The sequence below is a fragment of the Manis pentadactyla genome, chromosome 14, assembly GCF_030020395.1.
Source record: "Manis pentadactyla isolate mManPen7 chromosome 14, mManPen7.hap1, whole genome shotgun sequence".
NCBI lineage: Eukaryota > Metazoa > Chordata > Mammalia > Pholidota > Manidae > Manis > Manis pentadactyla.
The window spans coordinates 49,120,206-49,132,299 of record NC_080032.1 but is presented as its reverse complement, the minus strand read 5'-3'; positions in this window follow the sequence as shown (position 1 = coordinate 49,132,299).

Below are 12,094 nucleotides of genomic sequence, written 5' to 3'. Positions count from 1 at the left end.
GGCTCCATCTGATCTACCACAGGCTACCCAGGTGGCAGAAGACTGCCCAGCATTCAGAGTCCCTTCTCAGCATTCCATAGCCCCCGGCTATCATCTGAGTGCTCTGAAAGCTTATTTTCCCCACACATCAGTTTTCACCCATGGTCCCCCATCCGCACACACATGAGCACACAATTTCATCCCTGGAGGAGTAAAGCAAAGTTTGACTAGTTCAAGCAAAAAAGGTGGATTTTCCCCCAATCACGTTCATCTCAAAACCCAATTTCGTCAGCTCCATGAGCTGGTGGAGTGGAGTTGAGGCATCGGTCTTTGTTGCTACAGGAGCAGAACTGGGCCAAGGTTCTCACGTGTACTAAACAAGGCTGTGTGGTCAGCAGGCTCCCCAGACAACTGCAGCAATACTGTGACTATGGAATAAAGAATAAGAATAGAGAAGAGGGTATGACTTGTTGAAGAAGCCACACAAATTCACAGGAAGTAGACTTCATCAGCTCTAGTATCTGTGGTTTGCTTGAATTATCTTCAGATCTTATTCTGGGAAAAGAAAGTTAGCAGGTCAGTGTTGTTAATGAGCTTTGTTTTGTTTTGTTTTTGCTCTTCTCTCCTCCAGCAGGATGAGAAGCTATACCTACTCACATTGCACTGGGAATAAAGAAATAAAAAGATGCTGAGACGGAGTCCCTGATACAACCGGGTCTGGGATGGGGGAGCAGGCAACGAAGGGACGCAGAGGCACAGGTTTTCGATACTGAAAGAATGACTGAAAATAGTTTGTTCTCCTCTAATATCATTAATGAAACCACACAGTGATGTCACTTCTGATCACGCTGTAATCAGAGTTGCTGATCTTGCGATAACGAGCTTCCTTTTTGCGCATTCACAGCATGTCTACAGTGGAAAAGACCTTCAGGTTAACTGTGAGTAGGTGGGACTCGTCAAGAAAAATAACTTCACCACAACAACAACAAATGACGGGAGAGATAGATACTTCTTTGGGAGAGTGGAGGAAAAAAAAAGTGAAGTCTGAGTATCATTACACATGTGAAAGCAGAGTCATTTGTTTAATAGGAAGTCACTCATTCACACAAATGTAATGTGTGGTCCCTCAGAAGTACGTAAATACCACCTATCAGTCCACCGCAGGTTACCAGCAAAATTTCTTGGGAAATGCCTCATTAAAAGAGTCTTTAAAGAAATAATATGAGTGTGCAGCAGTCAAAAGACTTCAAAAAGACATGCAACACTATCTACCGTAATGTAGATTTCCTTCCCCTCCATGGGTACTGCACTTTGCCAAATTTAGTATGAGTTTTGAACTGAGGCCAAACATGAGCCCTTTGAATCACACTCGTCTTTGCAAGAGAAAGCTGTTTCCTGTTTCTAAGAGGAAGGCCTTAAATGGACTGTTCTTTGGCACCAAATAACTCTTCCCAGATATGTTTATTGAATGCTTGATGAAGTAAGTCTATCTCATAAAATGTGACAGAAAATACTTAGTGAAAACTAAGGATTCATAAATTCCAGACTTTCAAGGATAATCAAAGAAAAATATCAATGTTCTTGAACCCACCCATTCCATCATCATGACCATTTCTCTCTGTCGTTTCACCCCTGGCATTGGGGCCTCTGCATTCCTCTGTTAAGAGAATGCTGGTGGTCACATCATGGCTTTAATTAAACATTTCATCAGAAAGGTCTGCAGGTGACATACTTTGGGTTGTAAATTAGCTCATTGTCTCCTGTCCGCTGAAGTTCATCCCTGTCAGCTGCTGGCCTGCGGAAAACTCGGAGCATCTTTGTCTTGGGTTCAGGTCACTGTGTGTCTCAAAGTTGGAGTATCCCGACCTCCTACCCCGTAGGTCCCCCGATGTGCTGGTTAAAAAAAAATGTATGTTTCTGTGTCCAATCCCAGGCCCACTCTTGGCCATTGGAATTCTAAAAGTTATGCTTCAATCTCTTAAATGACTCTTTTTCATTTAGGAGTGAAGGTTAAAGGTTTAAAGGCAGGAAAGACTAATATGCATCTTACAAATTGAGAAGGAGACAAAAAAGATTAAGGTAGCATAGGGAGACATTTTGGAGAATAGGATTTTTTTTCTGTGGAAGAAAAACTTATACTGGAAAACAATGTGTGTGTGTGTGTGACAGTGTGTATGAGTGTGAGTGCACAACTAATCTCTACATTTCATCCTCTATCCAGACTCGTCACTTGGTTAATTACTACTAACTTCCTGATTTTATTTTTTTCCCTTTAGTTTGTTTTAACACCACTGCCAGCTGAGGAGAAGAGAATCAAAGAGGAAGATTAGATGGAACTTAGGTATCTAATATGCCCTTAAAGGTAATTACGTTTTAAAAATGTATCTACTTTGACTTTTTAAGACCATATGGTATTATCCAGTTTGTTTTTTATAGTACTATGTGTTGGGAAGTGGAAAAGTAGATAGAATTATTTTTTAGGCCTCAATTAACATTATTTATTACTGTATTAGTAAATTTATACAGTTGTTTAATCATTTTAAAGGAAGAACACATACAAAGGTCACTTTTAGAACAGACGAGAAGAAACATGATTTTTTAAAGTATACCTAATGATTAACTTTCATCACCCTTCAATGATTTTTGCACACCTAAAATAGTAGATACCTTAATAAGAAATGGTAGGAATTTTTTTGAACATTTCAAAGCTTCAGTTGAATCTTCTGAAAACTGCGTCTCATAAAGCAGGTTTCATTGTCACTATATCTGAGCTGCCATAGCAATCTTGGAACCCCTCTCAGCCTGGCTTCCAACATAAGGGAGAAATAATAGTTTTGTGACCATTTTGGAGACTCTGCCTCTATTCCCTTGACTTCTAGGCCCATATTTAATTTCCAGCCTGTTAGGATTAAAACCTGAAATTATGTTGTTATTTTAGTTTAGAATTCTTAGTATTCTCATAATCATCATTAGAGAGATTCTTGCTTTGTTCAGAGAGTTGTTATAATCAGCAGTAATGATAGCTATTATTATTAACAATGACGGGCAGACAATAGGGTTTGGACTGAATCTGAGGCTCAGCGTATGCGTCGCCATGGCCAATGTGCACAACGGCCCCTAAAGCAGACGGGGCCCACAGTCCAGTGTGGCTGTAGCCTCAGAGCATCTTGGAGAGGACTTGGCAAAGTGAAGTGGAGGCATCAGCATTAGGGAATCTGGGGGCTGGTCTTTCAGTAGCTTCTTGAATATTACCACCATATTCACTAGGAGATTAAAACCAGGCTGCATTTAGAACATTCATGGAAATATGGGTGATGGGCAAAGTTCAGGCAGGGTTAGGACGATGGTAATGTGGAGACAGACCCCAGTCTGTTGAGAAGTAGGGTGAGTTCAGGTCAAGCCGGGCAGAACCAGAGAATGATGCCAGTCTCGTCCAGCCTGTTTGCAGGGCAAACCGCATGCTCACACTGGAGCTCAAGGCCACCTTTGCAGCTCTGTGTGCCTTCTCTTCCAGCTGATCCCCAAAGCTCATCAAAGAGTAGTTGTGCTATAATTTCCAAGTGATCCGAAACGTACCAGCTCCCCAGAGGCATGGTGCAGTGCTGGGAGGAAATGACACAGCGCAGCGCGCCTAGAGGATGTGGGGGAGGCAGGCCCCGGCACACTTGCTTTTACTTTTTGTCACCCACCTGCAAGTCTTGGAGAGGTTTCCTGAGGGATAGAGTGGTGCTGGCAAAATCTGAACTCCAGCCTCCCATCTGGAGGTCTGGTAGCCTTTGTTTAAGGACAAAACTCAAAATTTGCTTGTGGTTTGTTCTTTGCCTTTAACAAAAATTAGAACAGCATTTTTGTGTCTACCATCAGAGACAAAACGATGTCCAATGATGACAATAATCCTAACAATGCTCTTTCTTCTTTGAAAAATTTAGAAATGTCAACTATCCCTATAGGTGTTGAATGAACACATACAGTCTCTCTCTCTCTCACACACACACTCACATACACACTTTCACAAGTATTTACACGCTTTCTCATGCTCTCACACATGCTCTTGCACACACACTCTGTCCTCACATACACAGCCTCTCCTCACACTCTCTCACACAAACACACTCTCACATGCTTACACTCACACTCTTTTGTACACATATGCTCACTCTCACTTGCACACCCAGCCATAACTTTCTCTTATCTCCAGTGAGCCTGTATTGATTCTGCTCTCTCCTTTGCAGGGAGATTGGGGGTCAGGGGAGGGCCCTCAGGTGCCTGGGGGGCAGGAGCCAGGTTGGCAGAGGTGATGGAGAACTGGGGGTGCAGGACTGGCAAGGGGAAAGAACACAGCTTGTTGCAAACACTATGCTGGTTAATAACAAGCTTCTTACCCCTTTTCAAACAAAAGTGAGGGTCTCATAACCAATGACAAATGCTGAGTTCTGTCCCTTCCCAGCAACCTTTGCCACAGCTCTTGGCAGACCACTCTGCCAGGCTGGCTTTCAGTTTTCTCATCTGTAAAATGTATTTAATCACATGGACTTGCTTTCCAGGGAGGTAATGTGATATATTAATATTTGCAAGGCACTTTGAGATCTGACAATAAAAGGTGTATTATACTAAGCAGCTTCCCTCCTTTCCTTACCTCCCTCCAGGCCCCACCAATAATCTATTTGCCCATCATATGCATATTTTTGCAAAGTTCATGTAAATGATTCTAGGCTCTTTTCTTTAAGAAAAATTAATGCTTGCAAAATTTCTCAAGAAAAACTTGACAAAGTCATTACAACTAAAAAAATGAAAAGAGTAGCAGTGACATACAATGAAGGTTAAGGTTTTACAAAATCCATAAGAAAGCAGATTTCAGTTCTAGGCTCATATGGGGTTATTATAAGCAAAAGTGAGTAATAATGATTACAACAATGAGGAAAAAATACATTGACAGTGTCATTTGAAAACAATTGTGTTAAGAGGCTTTTTGCACACATTTTGCATACTGTGGATATCCAAAATGGGTTTTAGATATTAAGAGGTTTGTTTTTCAAGGTACTAAATGCACAAAGAGCAAGAATAAAAAATGTGGAGCTTTGGCTGACAAGAACCCAGCCCAGGGAAATGATGGAGCTATGCAAGGATGGCCGTGGGGCTGCTGAACAGTTAGTTCCTGCCTCTCTGGGCTTTTAGGAGTTCAAATATCTTTAAACAAGTAATTTCTTGTCACACGTACTCACCTAGAATGTTTTCCTTGTTTTTTCCTCTCTCAGGGTTTCTTTTTCTATCTGTGGATTTTTGATATTGGAAGTGAGCTGCATTTGATTGCTATGATTTGACTGGCAAAAAGTGTGGACAACACACTTCCTCTTTTCTAAACTGTCATCTCTCTGCATCTCCCCCACACCCCCTGCAAGTCAATTCCCCACCTTATCTTCCTGATTTTAGTTCACATGACCTTCATTTTCCTTGTCATCCAGACTTGAACCCACAGCCTTCTCTGACCTCACCAAGACGCTGCTTGTCACACCTAACACGTCACTACACTCCTCAGAAGGACATGTGCTTTAACGCGCTGCTTCTCAGAACTTAACACCCACATGAATCACCGGGGGATCTTGTTAAAATGCAGATTCTCATTCTGCCCATCGTGGAGGGAGCCGGAGGTCCTGTGTTTCTCACAAGCACCCAGGTGATGCCCACACTGCTAAGTACGTGGGCCACAGTGTAAATACCAAGGCATTAACCTTTGTTTTCAGACAAAAGAGTATCTTTATGCTGATATAATTCTCCATTTTCTGCTTTTTTTAAGAGAAATTCTCAGAAATTCTCAGTCCAGGCAGGACTGAACTGATGATCCCATGTATACCATGTTTTGAGTTAATTCTTTTTTAAAAAAAGGAATAAAGCAAGAAACATCATAAGATGCCAACTCCAAACAACTGGGTGCCAGGGAAGCTTCTCCACCCATGCTCTTCTGACAGCTGCTGGCGGCTCATCCCCTTACCTGCTATTGCAGTCTTCTTTTGTCATAACTTATTCCCTCAACCAAAATTTTTTGAGGGCCCACTGTGTGTGAAACACTGAAGTACACATAAAAAGGGAATAAAAACATTAAATGAAATGATTTCTCACTACCAACAGCTTGCAGTCTTATATAGGAAAGAGCCCAGCAAGCAGAGAAATGTAAGGTAGTGCAACGTTCTTCTCACTGTTCTGAAATCCATTCTCTCACTTCAAAACCCTCATTGCCACAAGGCACACTTTATTCTCTGGCAACAGTAAACTATTTTCTATAATAGTCTGACACAAGTCATAATTATAATCCTTAAAATGTTGTATTATCAATGATCCAATTTCCAAACATTTTCAAAACTTGTATAATAATAATTGTTTTAATGAAAGATGTTTTGATTCGACTCTGGATTGGATTGTTTTCAGGTTTATAGAAATCAAAAATTCAAAAACAAATATGACTCTATATAGTACAAAATCTAAAGGTCACTGAGAAAATGTACTAGGTAAAAACCAGCAGTCATATTCCCGGTAATAATTTTAATTCTAATGTGACATGATTGGTGATTGGTTTTTCTCCTTATCCCAGACCCTGTGATCAAGTGGAGAATCCTGTAGGTGCAGAAGGGGGTGTAGGGGAGATGAGGACAGGAGGAAAACAGCAGCCAGGTATCTCCTCCTTGGGAAGAGCCCGGCAGTCAGGTCCCAAGAAGCCCAAACTCCTGGCTGCCTAATTTCTTCAGAGCAGATGCCCACATAATCATTTCCTCCCTGGAAGATTCCTGGAATCTCTGTTGTTCTTCTGGGTGTTCCAGAACAGTCCCAGGATCCAGAAACAGCCCCACTGATATTTAATCTACCACTAGTTGGCACTAACTGTGACCAGGACAGGTCGATTTGGGATCATGTCGCTATGCTGCAAACTCCAGATGGCACCAGAAATGTGCAGCTGGCCCAGCTGGTCATGTTTGATGCCACTACTACCTCAGGTTTTATACACTTGTAGTTTCCTCTGTTTGATTCCAGTGAGCTTTTTACCTCTATTGATGGCATTTCTCTTTCTGTGTCATAAACCCATAACTCATTCACTTACCACCTTTTCACCTATTTTATGATAAAGCCCAGAACCACTTAAACAAAAATACTTAATCACTGTTGATTCCTCATCAAAGCAAAACAATATCCAACAGTCTTCTGCTGATGCACTTCACTAACCCATCATAAATCAAAGTAAAAATATAAAACAGAGTATTTATAATGTGCAGACATTATCCTAAGCATTCAACATGAATTTATTTATTTAATCCTCACAGCAACCTTCTGTGCCCTTTACTACTATCACTCCCATATTACCAAAGAGGAATGTAAGAAATAGAGGGGTTAAGTAACTTTCCCAAGGTTGCACAGCAGGTAAGTATCAGAGCTACAATTCAAACCCAAAGAGTTGAGCTTTGGAGTTCATACTCTGTACTCTCCTTCAATCATGAAGACTCTCACATGTCATACAGGGTTGTGTTTAGATATTATTCTAGAGGCAACAGGGAGTGATTGAAGGATTTTCATTGAAGGGTATGATCAGATTGAATACCTGAAAAAGATGGAGAGGAGCTGGAAGATGCAAGACAGATTTGGGGCATAGAAGCAATAGGACTTGCTGATGAATTTAAAATGTCTGGAAGCTATAATTAGCTCCCTTTGACTCTGGATAAAGGTTGTGACTCCCTTTCTTCTTAAATGTATATCTAATCTCCTTGCAGATGTACATTCCCCCTTGCTTGTGGAGATGTCCCATGATGCAAAATATACAAGAATTGCTTTTCATGTGTTTGTCATCAACCTTGAACTGTGTGTTTACTTTGAGTATAAGAGCCCCCCTTTCTAGTGGATTCCCAAATAAATTCTGGACTAGTTAGAGTTTGAGTTTTACTCATAATAAAAGAGAACCCCTAAACATTAATATGTTAAGAACTGAGGTGTGATAGCCCTCTGCTTTTGGTTGGTGGTCAGCCATCTTCATTCTTCCTGTACTAAGAGTCTATGCAAAAAATAAAAGCTACCTTTCTGAGTCTGTGGTCTTATTTCCACAATTGTTGTAATAATATCAGAAAACCACTTCAGCATTTTAAGTTTTTTAATATTAATTTGCTAATGTTTGTGTCACATCTCTGACATCATATGCAATGGTGTATTTTTTCTCTACATATATGTGTAACAGAAACAATATTATACCCAGCAGTAATAGTAGTATAACTCCATTCAGGTTCCTGGACCGGATTCCAATGTGTGTAAGTGTGTGGGAGGGGGTCTTCCCACACATAGTTACACCAGCAGGGTGTCTGAGAACTCAACTCAATTCTGATGCTCTCTGCCCAGAGACAGCACCAGATTCCCAGGCAGGCTAAGGGCTCCATCCTACAAGACTGCCCTCCACCCTCCACTCCAGATGCCAGTCGCAAGCCCCAGGCAGTTCCCTGTGCTTCTGATCTACTGGCTACAGATTGGGGGTTCCCACAATCTCCCCCTTAGGTTCAATTAATTTGCTAGAGTGGTTCATAGAACTCAGGAGAACGTGTTTACCAGTTTAATAAAGGTAACAAGTTAGCAACCAGATGAAGAGAGACACAGGGCGAGGACCCAAACACAGGAGCTTCCGTCCTCATGGAGGCTGGGGCCTGGCTCGGTGGCACGTGGAGGTGTCTGGCTCCCCAAGCACAGAAGCTCTCTCCGGCCAGGAAGCAGGATCCCACTGAGCAGAGCAGGCAGAGCAGAGCAGAGCAGAGAGAGAGAAACTCGTCTCAGGTTTTTGTGAGGGATTCAATCACATAGTCATGATTGACTGAATGATTGGCTGTTGGCTGATCCAGCATCCAGCCCCTGCCCTTGGGTGGGGGTCCAAAAGTCGCTCATTAACATGACAAAACACCCATTTCACCTTTAAGACTGCAGCATTTTCAGGAGCTGCGGATAAAGACCAAATACCCCAGGGAAATAGGTGTTTCTTTTAACTCATTATATCACAGTTAGTATTACTAATAAAGATAGTAATACTAGTATTCATGTTATTTGTAGTATTAGCCTTGTTAGTAATCAGATTGTAGCATTAATAACCAAGCTTTAAAAAAAAAGTTGAGTAAGCTGCTCACACTCATGATCGAAGTCACTGGTGTAACTAAATTAAAAACTGGTGAACAGAAACCTGACTCCTGTTCTCCATGTATTAAACAATTAATTCTAATGAAAGAACTTTTAATTGTTGCCTACATAAATGACTTCCTCAATGGTACTGGTAATTTCCAAACAACTTCCATGTATTTTCACACAACCATTCACCCAATGGTAAGGTTCACACCATTTCTTTTTTAGCGCTTTAAGTTCCCATCATCCATTATTTCATCCATTCATGGAACAGGATTGTTTCCAAAGCCTTTGTCCAGAGCCAGGATGGTACTGAGCCTACCGGTGGCCCTTTACATCATGTGTCAGTGGATTAGAACTCTAACAATAACCTGTTTCCCTTTTTCACTTTACTGCCAGGGCACTCAAGACCCAGTTACCAGGTCACCTCAGGTGTCCAATAAAACTTGTGCCTTTAGTACAAATAGTCTCATTTTATTTGTGCTTATTTTGCAACTGATCCTCATTACACTTGACCAGTGTGCTGCAGTAGTTGATCTGGAAGATCGATTAATCTCCATTCGATCTGGAAGACAGACATTCTGAGTGATGTCCTTTCTTAGAGCCTGTGAGTTTATGGTTCCACCAATTGCACAGAATGTTTACCAAGAGGCAGTTGTGTTTGATCCTGTGCTGGTTTATGCCAGTTTTGTTATAGCAATTATTATAATACAAATTTTAATTAAACATTCATAACCTTTGAAATATTAGTGTAAAAAGAGAATCATTTCTATGACAACAGAGTTGTACACTGTGGGAAGATTCAATAATGCTAAGTTGCTTAAAATTATGATGTGGAATTAAGCATGAATGAGACATGTGGAAATGCATGCGGAAAATATTAGTTATCTAGAAGGATTCCATGTTCATTGCTTTGAAAGTAACTTTAAGTTCTTCCTTCATTTTAAGGAAACCAAAACTTGGAATCACAGACAGTGGTGGTTATGAGTGTTGCCATATATTTAAAAAATTATTATATTACATTGAAATATTGTTAACTAAATATATATTTGTATACTTAAGGTAAAATGAAATGAATAAGGTATACATGTTTTATTTATAATTTCCTATTTAACTGATTTATTTTCAATTATCCAAGTATTACATCAGGTAATAGAATACCTACAGTAAAAGACAATCTATCCTATCTTATTTAATCAGTTGGTAAGATATATCTATATATCTAAAAACATATCGAAAGTAATAAAAATTAATATGTGTTTAATGAGTCCAATATCAATGCCCTGGTCTTTACATTTCTAAAAATTCCACAGTCACCCACCACCTACCTTAACATGAACCTGGAATCATTGTTTAAGTGGAGAAACAATGTCTTTAAAAGCCCCATTAGTAGGACATCATGGGGCACACTGTTCTCTGGGCTGTTGTGGGGAATGTAGGCCAGTATACTGCTTCGAGTAGTTGACAAATTCCACTGTTGCTTACTTTTTTTTTTTTCTTCTATGAGGTTTAAAATAAACAATTAACCTATTTCCAACACAGTGTTTGGTATTGATTTAATTTAGCATGTGTTATTCATCTGCATGCCTCACAACGGTTGCTTAATTGTCTAAGTCTTCCCGTGTAGAGAGCTGCCTATGGAATCTCTTTCCACAGAACACTCTCAGCAGAGTGTGGCTTACTATTTCCATAACATCTGTCTCTTCTACTAAAGACCAGATTAACAATTATGCTTCTTTTAAAGGTGTGTGTGTGTCTGTGTGTGTGTGTGTGTGTGTGTGTGTGTGTGTGTGTGTGTGTGTGCATGAGTGCTTGCACGGCTGTATGTGTGTGTGTGAGTATGCATGCTTGCACAGCTGTGTGTACGTATGTGTTTATGGGAGTTTGGGCAGGATATTTGCTTCTGGTACAATTTGCTTTCTGGTGCAAAAGTTTGCAGTCCTGTCACGAGGTCAGAGGTTTTGCTTGTACCCTTAATGCATCTGGCAGGATTGCCCTTTCCTTTTCCCTTTTTCCACAGAAAACCCCATTATCTCTATGAACATGACCATCTGCACAGGAGACAACATACGCATCCCCTTCCTGCTACACTCCCCAAGTCTCACACGTACACACACACACATGCATGCATGCATGCACACATACACACAAAGCTCCTTTCTATTGTGTTAAGCAGTAAGGCAGAAGGATTTTTTAAATTAGTGTTTTGTTTTGGCAATGGTTGCTGATGTGTTCATATAATACAGTTTTAATCAAATCCCCAAAGCTGAGGACCTTTCAGCATATCTTAGGCTGCACTGTGCACGGCTTATTCCACTTGAAGTGGCCACCAGGGAGGTACAATTAGCTGTTCCCATGGAGAAGTTTGTTATAGTAATAAATAATAAGTAGCATAGGTAGCAATGGAATCAATTAAAGATATTTTTGACCATCTAATGGTTTATGGGAATGCTGAATAATTGACACCAAGTTTTTGACTATGTTTTCTATCTGCATATTTCCTTGTAACTAAACACTGACCGTGCACACAGGACAGTGTCTGAGGTCGCTAGTTTTTCTTTCTTAAAGCCACATTGTCAAGGGGATTGTAGGAAAGACATTTCCAGGCTTCATATAACCAAGCTGATTTTGAGAGGGTTAAAACTCTGCTGTAAATATTTGCTGCAGGCGGAAATCTAGCATATGAAGCAAGAGAACAAATTGTGTTATCAGTTTCAAAAACAATCTGTTTCGCCATTCATTTATTTATTTTTTTAACCCATGTAAAAACAGAACAATGGGACTTGACTGGCTGAAAGAGCTTTGTGCTTTGTCTCTGATTTCCAACAGCTTTGATGTTAAAATGGAAATTTGGCAAGTGTGACATTGGTAAAGAACTCTAAATGCTGTTGGCATCCTGACAGGGAAAAAAAGTTGTCAAGCTACCTTGGTTTGAAATTGGTGAATGTGGGCTCACGAGTCACTTTATGAATTAAATCTCAGA